This window comes from Glycine max, chromosome 1 (assembly GCF_000004515.6).
Source record: "Glycine max cultivar Williams 82 chromosome 1, Glycine_max_v4.0, whole genome shotgun sequence".
Lineage (NCBI taxonomy): Eukaryota > Viridiplantae > Streptophyta > Magnoliopsida > Fabales > Fabaceae > Glycine > Glycine max.
This window is the reverse complement of record NC_016088.4, coordinates 13,308,913-13,326,252: the sequence shown is the minus strand read 5'-3', so window position 1 is coordinate 13,326,252 and position 17,340 is coordinate 13,308,913. Positions and strand designations below refer to the sequence as shown.

General features: G+C 32.5%; 1 long non-coding RNA gene across 1 annotated transcript; it reads left to right on the top strand.

Annotated features, from left to right (window-relative positions):
• Positions 1-7,830: 7,830 nt before the first annotated feature.
• LOC121174895 (uncharacterized) lies at positions 7,831-10,555 on the top strand. The gene is made up of 3 exons (XR_005891500.1): positions 7,831-7,977; positions 9,058-9,133; positions 10,271-10,555. It is a non-coding gene; the product is annotated as an uncharacterized lncRNA (long non-coding RNA).
• Positions 10,556-17,340: the final 6,785 nt, after the last annotated feature.

Genomic DNA, 17,340 nt, shown 5'->3' with positions numbered 1-17,340 from the left:
TCATCTCCTAAGAGGTAAAGGGCTATGTCACGCACAAGAACCCTTCAAGATCGTTATGATCGAACTGAGACATTGAATAATATCACATTATTTTGTCTCTTTGTAGATTGTGAACTAGTGGACTTTGAAGAAGTTGTGCAAGATAAAAGATGGAGAGGTGCAATAGACAAAGAAATTAGATCCATCAAGAAGAACGACACATGAGAACTCGTCTCCCTTCCAAAAAGGCACAAGGCTATTGGTGTCAAGTGGGTGTACAAAACAAAGAAGAATGCCAAGGGAGACATTGAAAGATACAAAGGCAAGGCTAGTTGCAAAAGGTTACAGTTAAAAGGCTGGGATTGATTATGATGAGGTGTTTGCTACGATAGTTCGCTTGGAGACAATAACACTAACACTCTCTCTTGTAGCTCAACACAAGTGGAAAATTCATCAAATGAACGTGAAGTCTGCCTTCTTGAATGGAGTCGTCGAGGAAGAAGTGTACATCAAGCAACCATTGGGATACAAGATTAAAGGAGAAGAAGACAAAGTTCTCAAGCTAAAGAAGGCACTATATGGACTAAAACAAGCATTGAGAGCATGGTATAGTCGTATTGACAAATACTTCCAAGAAAATAACTTCACAAAGTGCCCACACGAGCATGCGTCTTATGTCAAGATCAAAGATGGAGATATCTTGATCATGTTCATATATGTGGATAACTTGATCTTCATGGGAAGTAATCCAAGTATGTTTGAAAAGTTCAAGAAAGCAATGGTCAAGGAGTTCAAGATGACCGATATTGGACTAATGTCATACTATCTTGGTATTGAGGTAAAGCAAAAGGAAGATTGAATCTTCATTTCATAGCAAAACTATGCAAGCCAATTGGAATACCGGTGGAGTGCAAAATGAAGTTATCAAAGTTTGACGAAGCAAAAAAGATGGGTGCTACAAATTTCAAGAGTTTGGTGGGTAGTTTGTGATATTTGACGTCCACAAGACCAGACATTCTATATGGTACTCGACTCATCAGTCAATACATGGAGACTCCAACCACTACTCATCTCAAGGCCACAAAACAAATTATTTACTATATCAAAGGAACATTCAACTTTGGCTTATGGTTCTCAACAAGTAATGACTATAAGCTTGTAGGTTACAGTGACAATGATGGGGCTAGAGATAAAGATGATCGAAAAAGTACCAGTGAATTTGTGTTTTTCATGGGGAATACAACCTTCATTTGGATGTTAAAAAAGCAGTCGATAGTCACTCTTTTGACTAGTGAGGCAGAATATGTAGCAGCTATTTCATGCATTTGACATGCAGTATGGCTTTGGAATTTGTTAAAAGAGTTGAGCATGTCACAAGAAGAGCCAACCATGATCTTTGTTGATAATAAGTTAGTCATTGTTATAGCAAAGAATCCAGGGTTCCATGATTGAAGCAAACATATTGATACCCATTACCACTATATAAGGGAGTGCATAGCAACAAAGGATGTACGCGCAAAATATGCCAAGTCTCAAGACCAAGTAGATGATATCTTTACCAAGCCGCTCAAGTAAGAAGACTTTATCAAGTTAAGAAGCTTACTTGGAATGGTAAATCAAGTTTAAAGGGGGTATTGAATAATATAAACTTGATTTAGCCCATTAATCAAGTGTTAGGCCCATTAAGTTTGTGCTACTACTCCAAAGAAAATTCTAGAGAAGTGTAGAAATAAGTAGAAGTAATATTTAATTGAAAGAAGTGTGTAGAACTAAGTAGTTAGGAGAAGTATGTAGAACTCTACCTTGAAGTGTGTGGAATCTTTCTTGAACATGGGAGAGGTTGTTATTTGTAAAGCACCCAACGAAGCCAAAAGAAGCCAAAACAAAAGCATTTCTTAAGTCATAAAACTAGCCTTCTTTCAAATATTTTCTCCTCCTCCATTTCTCTCAAATACTTCCTACAATCTTCTCCTTTCCAACAGTGATGACATTCAGGGATTAAATTTAACTAGTCCGATATGGTCCTATTCCTAATTGCTCTATTTAGTCTGCTCTCATTTTTATTAGGATGGCTTTCCTTCACATTTTCTTAAAATCTAGGGGTGCAAATGAACCACAGGATTCTCCTAAAGCTTGTGTATTGTTTGTAGTGATCATAGCCATAGTGATATTCCACTTTTGCATCATATATCCTTTGCCTAAAGCTAACGCATCTTGCTCTTCCTATAGTATGGCCACATGTGTGTTGTCCAGCATGTGATTAGGTGTTTAATCACCTTTTTTCCCTTTTCAGTTCCTCGAAAAGCTTGATCATACTAAAACAAGGAACATGTACCTGCTTTGCTTAACTATATATTAATAAACAAAAAACAACCTAAAATCTACATGCAATTGTTAATCAAGCACTGAAACCAAACATGTAGTGGTCTATGCAATCAATATGAAAAGCTTGATCATGAGTTTTTCAGTTCCATCATTGGTTGCCTCTCTTAGGAGCTTGATCATGAGTTTTCCAGTTCAAACTTTGCATTCTTCCTCTACTTCTCATCATTTCCCTTTCTATAATCGCTAGGGGAAGCTTATATCTTTGAAATTCTTGTTCTATATGCGCAACCTATGTCAGCTTGTTTGACAAATTATATCAACTTTTTATATCCTAAAATGCTGAATAAATAAATGAAGCTTTGGATGGCTTAAATTTCCATATCCACTTGCTAGCTATTTCCTTCTTTTGAATAATGATTTAGGTTAGGTTCTACAAAGTGACATTTTTAATTAGGCATATTAAGAACTTGGCCTTGCATATTTTGATTGCACAGAAGAGTATCATTTTACTAGAATTCAAGCTAATGTTCATTCTTAATAATTTTTTGTGAACATTTTCTTTAAGGTCTTTATTGGATAAGAAAATGAGTCTTGATGTTGACTACATATTGAACAACTGAATTGACACACATACTAGCATATATTTAACAGCATCAAAACATTTTGAGTAGAGGCCAACATAGGCATATTAAGATACTATTTTTAAGAACCACCAAACATATTAGCTATAAATAAGGTAGTTCATTTTCATAGAGATGTTCAAAATTCATGAAACAAAATAAATTTGTTTAGCCTTAAGGTTTATGCTATCACAAATTTAAGGAGTAAACCCCTAAATCGGTCTTCCAAATTTTGCAATTTGCCTGTTTCTTTTTTATTTTGTTAGGTAAAATTGATTTTGAATTATTGAATGTGATTCACTTATATCTCCAAATTAACTTCAATTGCTACATGTTTAGGACTTCAAATTGAATTCACTGTTTAAGCTTGACCAACTCTATACTAGTTAATCCACATATTCATTAATAACTTGTTTTGATTCTACATAATTAGGATATGATTATCTGTAAAGGGTGGAAAATTAGAAAAGAGAAAAACAAGGATCATAGAAAAAGATAAAAGTATGTTGAATAAACCACTTTCTTTTTCATGTTGGTCCTCTTTACAAAGACAAGATGTAAAGTTGTCCATGTATAACAAACCCCCAAGTTTTTGGAAGCATGCAATTGACTAGGAGATATGGCTTTGACCATCTACAAGTAATAAGTTGATTTTTTTTTCATAGTGTTGTTTCTTGATGTGGAAAACTAAATGCTATAGCTTGTTCATTTGAAACATGTGCAAGAATTTCAAGTTTAGTTTTATCCATTGATCATGTTTCCTGGCTGAAAATGTTTGATTATGTGCTAAAATGTTTTGTTTAAAATATGACTATTGGTTTGGATAAAAGGTTGTGCTTTATGTTGATAAAAAAGTTCGTGATGTGTTTGCTTTCTAAATCATTGTTTCTTTGTTGTTGTTGTTGTTGTTATTGTTTTATGTTCAACAATTTTCATAATTGTTATGGTTGCATTCTAATTCATGCTATTGTTGTCATAATTGAAAAGATTATGTATCTATATTGTATTGTATCCATGTCAAAGTAAGTATTTAGTCTTTCGATCCTCAATAATATGCTCAACTGTCCACCCAATGCATTTTCTCTCTTTTGTAAATCCTTATTCTTTAAAGTTTATTTCTATTATTTTCATAATTTTGGTGGGTAATGTATAGTCTATATTATAGGAAAATATTTGACAAAGGTTATAATGAAAGAAATCTTGATTCAAAGAATATTGAAAGGGTAAGTGAAATTGATTAAATCGATAACTTTGGATTTTAATGTCATTCACTAATTAGCATTTATTTTGAAAGAAACATAGGTTGTTAAAGCATGGAATTCCATGACTAATGAAGTAAGTTTAAGCCTTATGTTTACTTTTAAGTAGCTAAATGTTTATTGAATCTTTGTTTATGACAATTGAATCAGGAGAAGAAGACTTATTTTGATAAAGCAACTAAACTCAATGCATAAAAATGAGAAATTACATTATGATGCATTAAATGAAAGGTTAGTTATGTATGTTATTGTCTTATGATACTTTTATTCATGGGAATTATGATTTATGACATCTTTCAATTTTTTGTGACTCTTAATAGGTTTGTTCACTTTAATCAGCGAGAATTTGCACTTGGTATGTTACTAATTTTTAAATTGTATCATCTTTTATGTATAGTAAACTGAGCTAAAATATCATTTTACATGTATTTTTGGTGTAAAAATATAGGAGTTCATTTTGATTATTTTCAAGGGAATTAAATAGGAAAAGGGGAATGTAAACCCAAAGTTTATTTTGATGGGATTAACACGGGTAAGTTGAAATTGGAGAAAACTCACAAGAAACGACACAAGAAGCATAAATTGAAATGCATCTTGATTGTTTCATTTTCTTATATTACACTTGACTTATATAGAAATTTATTTATTTTATTCCTTTATTGCTTTTTTAGAAATTCGGAATGTGGTAAATGTTATTTCAAGTCATGAAATTAGCTGAGATTTGAATTCACTTCACTTTATTATGTCTCTAATTTTTTGTTGAACATTTTAATTGGTTGCACTACTAGAAATACATGTTTTTATGACGCACTTACGATGTCGGTCCATTGGAGCCATCGTAGTATATCAACTAGTGGCATTTTTGTAATATTGTCTTTGAAAACGAGGATGGTTTTTACAAACACTGTCTTCGAATGGCTCAAACAATGACCGGTGTAGGACAACCGTCGTAGAAATTAGACTTCAAAGACATTTTGTAGATACATTGTCGTGGAATGCACATCATTGAATTAAGGTCATGAACCCTTTCTATAGCTTAGTCACCCTCGAGTTTTGGGTTACCCTCGTGCGTGTGTAATAGTGTGCCTTCACTGACCTTGCTGTCTCCTTCACTGACCAGCCGCGGTACGTGTTTTACGCGCCACCCTTCGTCGTGGTGGTAGTGTTCTAAAGATGAAGTCTGCTGGCATAGTCATTGTCTACATTCGACATTGAAACCTAGGTTTGTCTTACTCTCTGGTTTTTTATTCCCCTAGTAATAATAATAATGATAGGTTGTGTGAGTTGTTGGCGTAAGTAGAAAGACCAACGATGATTCTTGTTAACCCTTCGTTCAATGGAGGTAATTATTACTCATGAACTAGATCGATGAAGAGAGCTTTGCTCACAAAGCACAAAAGGTTTTTTCTTGATGAAAACATTAAGATATTTGATGACTTTGGCTAAGTTATGAAATGTATGATAGGTGCAACAATCTTGTTTGTTTGTGGATTGTAAATTTAGTTTTGAAATTGATAGGTTGATAGGATGGGTCTAGAAACGCACAAATAAGCAATCTTTAATATTATCCTTTTAATATTAGTTTTGTTTTTCTAAAATATTAGATGATGACAAGTATATGGTTATCATCCATTAGGGTTATTATATATTGTAAAGTTGGCACTCTCTTGAAGTATCAGTGAAAACTCAGAAATGTTTATGTTTATCTTTTCTCTTGGTTTTTGTAGAATGATAGGAGTAGTGATATCATAGAATATCTTGCACCTATCAAATGGTTTTTTCATGGAGAGACTCATGTATATGGAACACGTGTCAAAAGTGTAGAAAAACTTAAAGGATTGAGTCTCAAAAGGATATCGAGTGTTAATTAGAGAATTGCAATAGAAAATATATGCTTTCAAGTAGAATGTGATGCCAGTCACTAACTACCTGTATAGAGTTGAAGGCTCTATGGGAAAAGTTTGAGATATACAGACATATACCTCAGTGCACATGCTTATTAAGTTGTACTTGTGATACATCAAGGAGTTCCGTAAAATTCAAGAAATAATATTATATGATAAGGTTTCTTATGGGAATTAATGAGAATTTTGGAGTTATGCAGATATAAATTCTCATCATGAACTTATTGCCTAGTCTAGCAATTAAAAACACGAGGATGTGCATAATTTGGAAGAAAATTTTATACTGATATGGGAAAAGGTCCAACATAAAGGTAAAGGTAGTTCTTAGGGAAAAGTATGCACCTATTGTGGGACATTGGGACACACAATGGAGACATGATATCATAAGCATGGTTTTTAACTTGGTTCTAGATACAAGGGTAGTGATTCTGTAGCAAACAATGTGGGGAATGAATAAGTAGATTGCAAGTCAAAGATTAGAGATGATAAAAAGTAATTATCCTCGAGTATTGCAACACTTACTTGAGAGGAATACAAATCCTTGATGTCATTACAAGCAAGCAAAAAAGGATGTATGAAAGTGTACATTGTGTTGGCTAAATTTGTTCTTTGCCTGCAACAAGTATCAGGGAGATCCAATATTTGAAATGTATGGAACACATGTATATAATTCCTTTTACTCTCCTGGATGGATCAAACCTATATTTCAAAAAGTTAAGGGTGTTTAGCTTTTTGTGTTTAATTTTTGTCTACATGCATAAATGAATAAATTTATTAATAGGTTCAGGAAATGCATCTACTTAGGTCATAGGCCTAAAGTTAAAGGTTGGGTTGCCTATGATCTTGACAAAAAGGAACTATTGGTTTCCATAAACATTCGATTCTGTTAGAGGTGTGCCCATGTGAAGAAAGGGCAACAACTTCTCATAGATGGGAATGCTTGGATCAAGATTTTGATCCTACTAATAATCTTCATAATGTACTTTACAAAAGTGGTTGGAAAAACATATGGTCTGATTGGGAATTGAGATAGGAATGGATATTTGACCTTCTCTTTCTGGTTGCTCACTCTAATCAATGCCAACCACATTTTAATTGATTTCATTTTACAAAGAAATAAAGGAATAGAACAAACAATTTCAATTTGTAAGCTCCAAAATTGTGATGTCTCTCAAAAAATTGTGAGGGGTGGCACTTGACAATCACAAACATGCCTCCTCCAAGTCCATTCAGCCTCTGGGGCAGATTGACGAGCTCACTTGGGCAACCCAGACATTTATTTTTACCTTTCTATTCTTGCAGGAAAACCTATTCCTTAGTCTAACATTTACTGGAAAATATTTGTAAGAGAAATATCATTTCTCATGCCAATTTATTGGCCTTGTGATCTTTTTGCAATGAACCACACAGACTTTTTGCAATGAACCACTCTGACATTGAAGAGCTTCTTTACAGCTTAATGAAGAATGAGGAACACATGAAAGTTTCTCTCCCTTAAGTTGTGAATTTTTTTCAGATACTTATAAGTTATAGTGTTATTGATTGTTTTGAATAGGCAAACAAAACATATCATTAAGAAAGTGTTGAGCAGTGCATATCCATAACTCAAAAACTGAAAGGCAACCCTGCACATAACAGTAAAAAAAAACATAGTTGTACTTGATATTCAATTCAGATCTTGAGTTTGAAAAAGTATGCCTTGACTGTCATTTTTTTATCTATTATAGGGCACACTACAATGTGGTTTTGAAGAGTATTGAGGTTGATACAAATATTCTATAGCTTCCCTCAGATATATTTGATTCTGGAAATGGGAAGGGGACAATAACAGATAGTGGAACAACCTTGGCTTATCTTCCTGCCATAGTTTATGATGAACTGATTCCAAAGGTAAGTGTATGTATAAAGATTTAACTGGATCGATATTTCCACTTGAGTATTCATGAATGTTCTTTATGATAGGTTTTGGCCCGGCAGCCTTGACTGAAATTATATCTTGTTGAGCAACAATTTCGTTATTTCCAATATACTAGAATGTATAACGCTTATCTTTGAGACATTGTTTTATTGAAATTTTACATTTCTGTTACATTGGTATAAGTATTGCTTTATTCTTCATTGTTTTTAATTGGCCTACAATATCACATAATTTATGTGACATACATCAGGTTTATTTTCTTGGTTGTTTTTAGCCCATTAGGTATGATATCAAGTGTCAACATCATATTTCCATTTAAGTTTATCTTTATAAATATCCTATCTATGCCTGTTTGATAATATTCGGTAATCCAATATTCTAAAACCTGTTGGGGTAAAAAGATTGTGATAAAATATAGGACATAACATAGTAGTAAGTAGGAGCAAAGACTGTGTAATAAAATTTGTGTACTTGAGCAAGGATGGAGTTTTGACATATATTTACTTGGTGACTTTAAAATGACGGATTACCTTCTCGATGAAGTAGATATATTGGGTGCTATTAGGACTTTGTGAAACAAAAAAAAAGTATGTGAATCCCCTTACTTGGTCCATTGAATTTTTAGTTTTGGGCTTCTCTATTACTTTGTTCTATTTGTTTGTTTTTGAAGGGAGCTGTTGAGTAGGTTGGATGGTTATCTACAAAGAATCTCATGTTTGATTATTTTAGGTAGAATAAAGATATATAAAGTTTTTGTTGCTACATTACAAATAATTTATATTTCAAAAGAATCATCTGTTAAAAATGGTTTTCTTTTAAAATAGTAAATGGGAATGAATTGTGCAAATGATGTTTTGGTAATTGGAATGCATTTTACTTTTTGATAATTAAATTTCATCACTTCATGAAGACAACAAGTTCACTTTAAGTGTCTAGCATATGCAGCCCTTAGTTTGTTGACCATTGTATTCTTGCAGTGTTGATCGTGGATTTGCAGTGTCAAGCTTAATTATGGTGTTTCTTAATTTAATTTGTCCTTGATTGTCCCCCAGGATGGTATCTGGTGTATTGGCTGGCAGAAAAGTGTGGCACAAACAAAGAATGGAAAGCACATGACCCTTCTTGGAGGTACAATTTAGAATTAAATGGCGCTTATAAATTAATCCAGCGACTTGTACTTGTAACTTGGATTGTTAACATATTTGGGTCGTTAGATTATAAGTCTTATTGTTAGTGAGCTTTGACTTGTACTTGTAATAACATAGTGTAAATAGGGGTATGAAGTTAGTGCATTATATCACATCTTGTCAATAATATGTTTATTATTGTTGGTCATCTCTTTCTCTTTTATTTCTTCCATAACCCAAAATCAATAATTCTTACACTAGTTGTTCATGTTATAGCTCTTTAACTATTCATCTATTTTTGTTGAATTAAGTGAACTTTTGTAAAGTTACTTATGGATCTTTACTTTTTCATTTTCCTCTGTGTGCGTGTGATACTGAAGCTAGTTTTATTCATTTTGTAAATATTTTCTTGTTAGTGTTGGATCTCTATATCATTAACTATCTTTGAATTATTTTCAATTGCAAATTTGGTGCTATGAAACAAACTAGTGATATATGATCTTGAAAATATGGCCACTGGATGGACTGACTACAATTGTGAGTACCAAGCCGCCTCTCATAATGTTTTATTTCCTACTTCGTTGTATGTTTTACTATTACTTTTGTTCCTTTTTCTTTAAATTTTTCCTATTGATATCACTTTTATGGAATGCCTCTCTAACATGGTGGTGATGGCTTCTTATGATGAAGCATAGCTTTTTCATATTGTTGCCATCGCAACTGCCATTGATGATTGACCCAGTTGTTTTGTATGCCCGACGGGAAATGGTGTTGGTGTTGAAGTACCACCAGCGAATAAAGGCATTCCTCGAGTTAATTTAGAATTATATTGGTACCTTTATGAAGTTGATGGTTTATGATTAGGAACAATTATGCAAATCAACTTATAACATGTTTGGGTTGCAGTTGAATTAATTTTCTAGCATGACATTAATGTAATTTTAGATCAATATTTACATGTTTGATTTCACTTTTAGGAATTGATTATGGGTGTAGTACTGGATTTTAAGTTGAAGAAATTTTAGATAGTTATTGCATTGGATAAAAAAAGTTATACTAATTAAATTTTACTTCTAACTTGATTTTACAATAAAAACATTCAAACATAAATCACATTTGTGTTGTGATATTTGGACAGATTGGGAAATGAAGTGAAATATAGGATACTAATTGTAGGGGAAAGAATGGCTTTGTTGGGCTATGGATCAGTTGTTCAGAGCTGTATGGTTGCTGCTAGCCTCTTGGAAGATCATGGCTTGCATGCAACAGTGGTGAATGCGGCTCTGCAAGTCAGTGGATCATTCCATAATTCGAAGCATTGGAACATCGCAGGAGGTTTTGATCACTGTGGAAGAAAGATCAATAGGAGGATTTGGGTCTCATGTTACTCAGTTAATGGCCATTAGATGGCCTTCTATGACCATTTAAGGTAATTGCATACCTAAAACTGAAATTCAAAATCATAGATACATGTAAAATAACTTTAAGTATTATGTCATTTGATTCACACACATTATGGGGTAAGTTAATTGGATATTATTAATTAAATTATCTTTCATGTTGGCAGTAATCAAACATGATAGCATCAAAATTGTCTCTTGGATCACCTTTGTTTTTATGTTGCATCCCAAAGCTTTAATTTACAACTATAGTGGAGGTCAATGGACCAATGCAGCATCTACGATGGTTTTTACCTAAAAAACCGTCATAGAAAAGCAGCAATTCTACTACGACTTCTACTTCAAACACGTCATAGAAAGCAATCATTTTCTACGGCGTGTTTGAAGTGGAAGCCGTCGTAGAATGGTTGTTTTCTAGGACGTGTTTTAAGGTAAAAACAGTCATAGAAAGTAGCAATTCTACGACAGCTTCTACTTTAAACACATCATAGAAAGCAACCATTTTACGACGGGTTTTACTTAAAACCTGTTGTAGAATGCTTGTATTCTACGACTAACTTTTAAGTAGAAGTTGTCGTAGAATTGACTCTGTGTGAAAGTCAGTTGTTAGGGAATTGTCATGGAAAGTCAACACTTTTCATAATGCGGCCTTCAAAGACGGTTGGCAACTGTCGTAGAAGGCCCCATTCCACCATCGTAGAAGCCCCAGTTTCTAGTAGTGTTGTCTCTTTTTACCCTATTATGAACTCATCTTCTTGCTTGATATACTCATTTTTTTCATATTATTGTGTCATATTATGGCTAGAGATCAATAATTTTTTTCATGTACATGATTTGGACTCAACATCTTGCTTGTTATTTGAATAGTTTCACTTAGACCAAATACATACAATCATTTCGTTATAATAATTTGATTTCACATCCCTGCAACAATGAATCCAAAAGATTATGTAAAATGTGCTACAGTGTAGGTATTTTCATTTCTTGCTAGTTAGTCACACAACTTTTGGTTCATAGATCAAAATTTTAAACAAAAATAAACAAATAGTGTCATTGTTTAATCAATGTATATAAATTCCTTTCTCATGGAGAACCAATATTTGTTTTTGTCCTGTTGAACAACATTTCTCACATAATCATAGATATGACACTTACCTACCATTTTAGTTTAATTTGTTTAGTACATCATTTTTAATACAAAGTTGTTCATAATCATAACCATACGTGTACGTAAAAAATATAGTAAAATCTTGTTATAATGAATTGTGATTATAAAAAGAAAAATTCAGGGGACCCTGAGTTTTGATATATTCATTTTAATTTGGATGTCTCTAGTCGTTTATTCTCTTGCTGTCATTCCCTAGAAAATTAATGATGTTAACTTTATGTATGATCTATTCCTACTTTATTTATGTTGTTATTGGTTTTTAATTGGCTTTTGACTACAGACAAATGTTTTAGTATTATTCTTGCTTATAGTGTAGTTTATTTTTAATGTTTTGGACTTTTGTTATTTGCAGTCTGTGAACTACAAGAAGTTTGGTAGCAGAAGCTGATTCTTTTTTTTACTAATGTTTAGTACTTAGAAAGAATTTATACAAAATTGTTTTCGAGAATTCCCATTTTAATCTAGCATCCTCAATGCTTTGAAAAATTTCTCCCATTATATATAACTTTTGTTGGGCTTAGATCCATTATTAGTGAACATGCTACCAAGAATGGAATACATCTATCACTTTATCTTATCATTTTATCTTATTGTTGCATGTGTGTATTCTTTAAAAATAATCATGATATCAAACTCTTCATACATGTATCAAAGTGTAAAATTTTAAAACATTACAAAATTGACATTATATTGTATTTTAAAAAAAGGAAATTAGTAACATTTGTTAAATGTTACAAAACATATATATTAGAAACATTTTTAAAATGTTTCCTATGTATTGAAAAAATGTTGCTAAAAGCCTTTAGCAACATTTTTAGAATGTTGTTATGTATTGAAAAAATATTGCTAAAAGTCTTTAGTAACATTTTTAGAAATGTTATTATTATGGAAAAAAAATGTTGCTAAAAGTCTTTAGCAACATTTTTGTAAATGTTGTTATTAGTATGAACAAATGTTACTAAAAACCTTTAACAACATGGGATATACATAATATTCGATAAAATATTGGGAGAATATTTTAGTAACATTTATTAATGTTTTGACGACATTTTTCAAATGTTACACAAGACATACTTTGTTGTAATCACCATCACTGACACTAAACCCTCAATCAACATCCCGTCACCAACATAATAGTTGCAATAAACAAAATACCAAAAGAAAATCCCAAATAAAGTGATAGCAATAGGCTAAAGCCTGACGATCTGAATGTGGCTACTAGGCTTGAGGCTTCCAGCTCTCACAATGAAGAGATCCAAAGGTGGTGCATGGTGCTTCTTGCGGTGGTGGAGCAGTCAAAACATCATGCTCTAAGTGACTCAACATCGATCGAGAACGATGTCAATGGGGATGGGATCATGGTCAATGGGGGAGACGGTGCTAGGGTTGATGGGGGAGGCAAGGTTACTAGTCCCTTCACTTTGTTCACCTAAGAAAAATATGGCATTTGCTATAGGTACCGTTAACAAATTAGAAGAATTTTAAGAAAATGATGTTTTCTCTGCACTCTGCATAAGGGCAACAATGATGTACATTTTTTAACGAAAAAAATTATTAGGAACCTATAAAAAAAGACCATTTATAAGGGACCTTAAATATATTTAAACCAACTAATTATTATAATTTTACCACAAATGTTTAGCTCTAGAAAAGACAATGGATAAAAACAAATGAATCATTAACATCTTTCTTGCTATCTTAAAAATTAACAACTAAGGAGCCCATCCTTTTCTTGATTCTCACTCTTGTTTGTTGCCTTGCATGTATTCTTTTACATCTTTTTCAATTATTTCTTCAATTTTTTTTATTTGTTGTAGTATTCAGTTTCAAAAAATGACATCTGAGAAGTGGTTAAATATATGTGACATGTCAAACATGAGTCCTTATTCGATCAATATTGTTTCATGGCTTCATGGTATCTTGATTGAAAAGATAGTTAGGTTTGAAAATTCTTACTATGCACTCATATATCATCATGTCATTTTGCTACTTTAATTTTATGGCATTTGTTTCATGTGAAAAATGCTTTTGAACTACCTACCATCATTGATAAGCACGCTTGATTTTTTGACTTGTTTTTTAATAGGAGCATGGATGTTGTTGGGGGTATATATAAATTTTAGTAAATGTAAAAATTTTGGTTCCTCAAAATATTTTAAAATAGATTAGTTAATATCCTTATAAAAATATAATATATTATTGATTCTTACATTTACACAAAAAATATGTTTTTAGCCGCAGATATCTAAAGTACTAAAATTACGTCATTTTTAATAAATGAAAATCTAAAACATATTAAATTTTTATAAGGACTACAACCAACTTTCCAAAATATTTTAAGGGGCCACAACATTTTACTCCTCAAATAGTCTAACATATTCACCTAGCTCTTACCCTTTGAAGGTGTTTCAATTATTTTACAGCATTTTTCATCTATTTTGGACAAATTGTTTATTTATTTTGATTTTCACATACTTTCTATGTTCAGGAGTCTGTCTTGTCCAATTTTGGTTTTTAGTATTTTTTCAATTTAATTTCGTTCATAGTATTTAGAGCCTTATTCGTTAAAAACAAGATTAGAAATCTTTATTTGGGTTGATTTCCTTGTTTTTGGCTTTTGAATCGTGTAAAATGGTGCCCAAATGAGTGAGAACCGACAGGGTCTGCATATGGGTCAGGTATGACCTGCTAGAGGTTGAAGATGATGAACAATGTTTTTATTTAGAAAAAAAAAGGAAAAGGGAATTCGAGCGAGCCACTGTACCCTTGAAGGTTTTATGAAATGTATTCATTTTTCATATGTTATATCCTTATTTTGTTTACCTTTGCAATTTATGGAGTTTTGATTTCATATATATATATATATATATATATATATGAAATCAAATGCATAATGTTATGTTTTAATTATGAAATTATATGAGAATTTTATTCATCATTGTATTATATCTTGATCTTAAAATGCATAATATGATTTATTCTCATATGATTAAGTTTTATGTCTAAGTGATCTCTATAATTTTGATTAATTATGGATTAGCCACAACATCTACAATTTGATTAAAATTATATATTAAGTTGTTTAAAGATCATATAAGGAATTAGACATAATATTGTGATTAATTATACTTTATATAATTAATTTTATCCCATAGGAATTTTTATTACATTTGTATAATTAATTGGGATAAAATGACATGTTATTTTTCATAGTTTACCCACAAGGATCATGAGGTATGTATAATTTGTCAATTTTATCATAAAATAAATATTTGCGATAGAAAATTAAATTATTTTCATGTTGTACCTGTAAAGTATGAATCTGAATATGTAATTTGATTATTCTATCATAAAGTTTAATTGTTTCTTATTGAATTAAAAATTTAGCCCACAGACAATTTTTATGTCCCAAGATTCAATTTTCTGGTTTGTTTACATTGGTAAAACATACAATTAAGATTAATATGCCTCAAATTTTGACATAAGCCTTTGGATTTTTGCAACTTCTCAAACTGTTAGTCTTTCTGATATTCAATGTGATGTTCTCGAACTCAAAGGAGATAATTGTAGGATATGGAAGGAGAGAGTTCTTCTGCAATTGAGGTGGATGGACATAGACTATGCTATAAGGAAAGAAGAACCATCTGCAATCACTGATGAAAGTAGCCCAGTTGTTGTTGCACTATGTGAGCGGATGGAGCGATCCAACAAGCTCAGTGTGATGTTCATTAAGACCAAAATCTCGACTGGGATATGTGGTTTTGTCAACCAGCATGAAAAGGTCTGAGACTTGCTTAAGACCATTGATGACCAGTAAAAGCTTTAGCAAGCACCCTGATCATTAAGATCTCCTCTCTCCGGCTCACCAGTGTGAAAGGTGTGCATGAGTACATAAAACAAATGCGAGATATTTCAGCTCAACTTGAGAAATTGGAGGTTGATATGTCTGAGTCCTTCCTGGTGCACTTCATTTTGAACACCCTTCCACTGGAATATGGACCGTTTAAGGTATCCTGCAACACACATAAGGATAAATGGTCGATTAATGAATTAACGACTATGTATGTTCCGGAAGAAGAAAGGCTTGTAATGGAGATGGGAGAGAGTGCATTGCTGACAAATGCTTGCGGGAAGAACAAAACAACTAAGTCTCAAGCTAATCAGAAGGGGAATGGTAAAATACAACCTCAAGTTGATATTAAGAAGGTGGCAAAGTTTTTCTTTTGTAAGAAGAAGGGACACATGAAGAAGAATTGCCACAGATTCTATAAATGGCTTGAGAAGAAAGGTAAGTCAATCTCATCAATATGTTATGAACCTAATATGGCTAGTGTTAATATTAACACCTGGTGGATTGATTCTGGATCTACAATCCATATTGCAAATTCTTTATAGGGTATGCAAAACCTAAGTAAACCAGTGGGAAGTGAGCAAAGCATTTTATTAGGCAATAAACTAGGCTCACCTGTGGAGGCTATTGGAACTTGTATTTTAACTTTAAGTAGTGGCTTTATTTTAAAATTAGAAAGGACCATTTGTGTGCCAAGTTTTTCTCGAAATTTGATTTTTGTTTCCAGACTCGTACCTTTTGGATATTCCTTTAATTTTAAAGACACATTGTTTGAGTTATTTTATAATTCTGAATGTGTTGGGAATCTTATCTTGTCTGATGGTCTTTATCTTTTTGGTTTACAAAATTATGACACTTATAGTTCAATGCATTTTCAAACTGGTATTAAAAGGTGTATTATTAATGAGTATTCCTCTATGTTATAGCATCAGAGATTAGGACATATCTCCATTGAGAGGATTAAAAGGTCCATGAAAGATGGGGTACTCAATACTCTAGGTTTTGCTGACTTTAAGATTTGTGTGGACTGCGTTAAGGGTAAGCATACCAACATGTCTAAGAAAGGTGCTAACAGGAGTTCAAGCATATTAGAAATAATTCATACTAATATTTGTTGTCCAAATATGGATGCATGTGGTCAGAAATATTTTATCACCTTTATAGATCATTCACAATATATGAATGTTTATTTGTTTCATAACAAAAATGAAGCATTGGATGCCTTCAAAGTCTTTAAGGCTGAAGTTGAGAACCAATGTGGCAAGCAAATAAAAATAGTGAGATCAGATAAAGGTGGAGAATATTATGGCAAATATACTGAGAATGGACAAACACCTGGTCCTTTTGCAAAGTTTCTTCAAGAACATGGGATTGTTGCCCAGTACACTATGCCTGGTTCTCCAAATTAGAATGGTGTGGCAGAAAGAAGGAACCAAACACCATTGGACATGATACGAAGTATGCTTAGCAATTCCAATCTTCTCAAATCCTTGTGGGCTGAAGCATTAAAGACAACAACGTATATATTAAACCATGCTCCAACCAAGGTTGTCCCATAGACACCTTTTGAGTTGTTCAAAGGTTGGAAACTGAGTTTGAAACATATGCGGATTTGGGGTTGTCCGTTTGAGGTTAAAATACATAACCCACAAGAGAAGAAATTTGACCCAAGGACTATTAGTGGGTATTTTGTTGGATATGCCGAAAGTTCTAAAGGTTATAGGTTTTACCATCCATATCATATTACTAGGATTGTGGAATCAAGAAATGCCAAGTTTCTTGAAAATGAC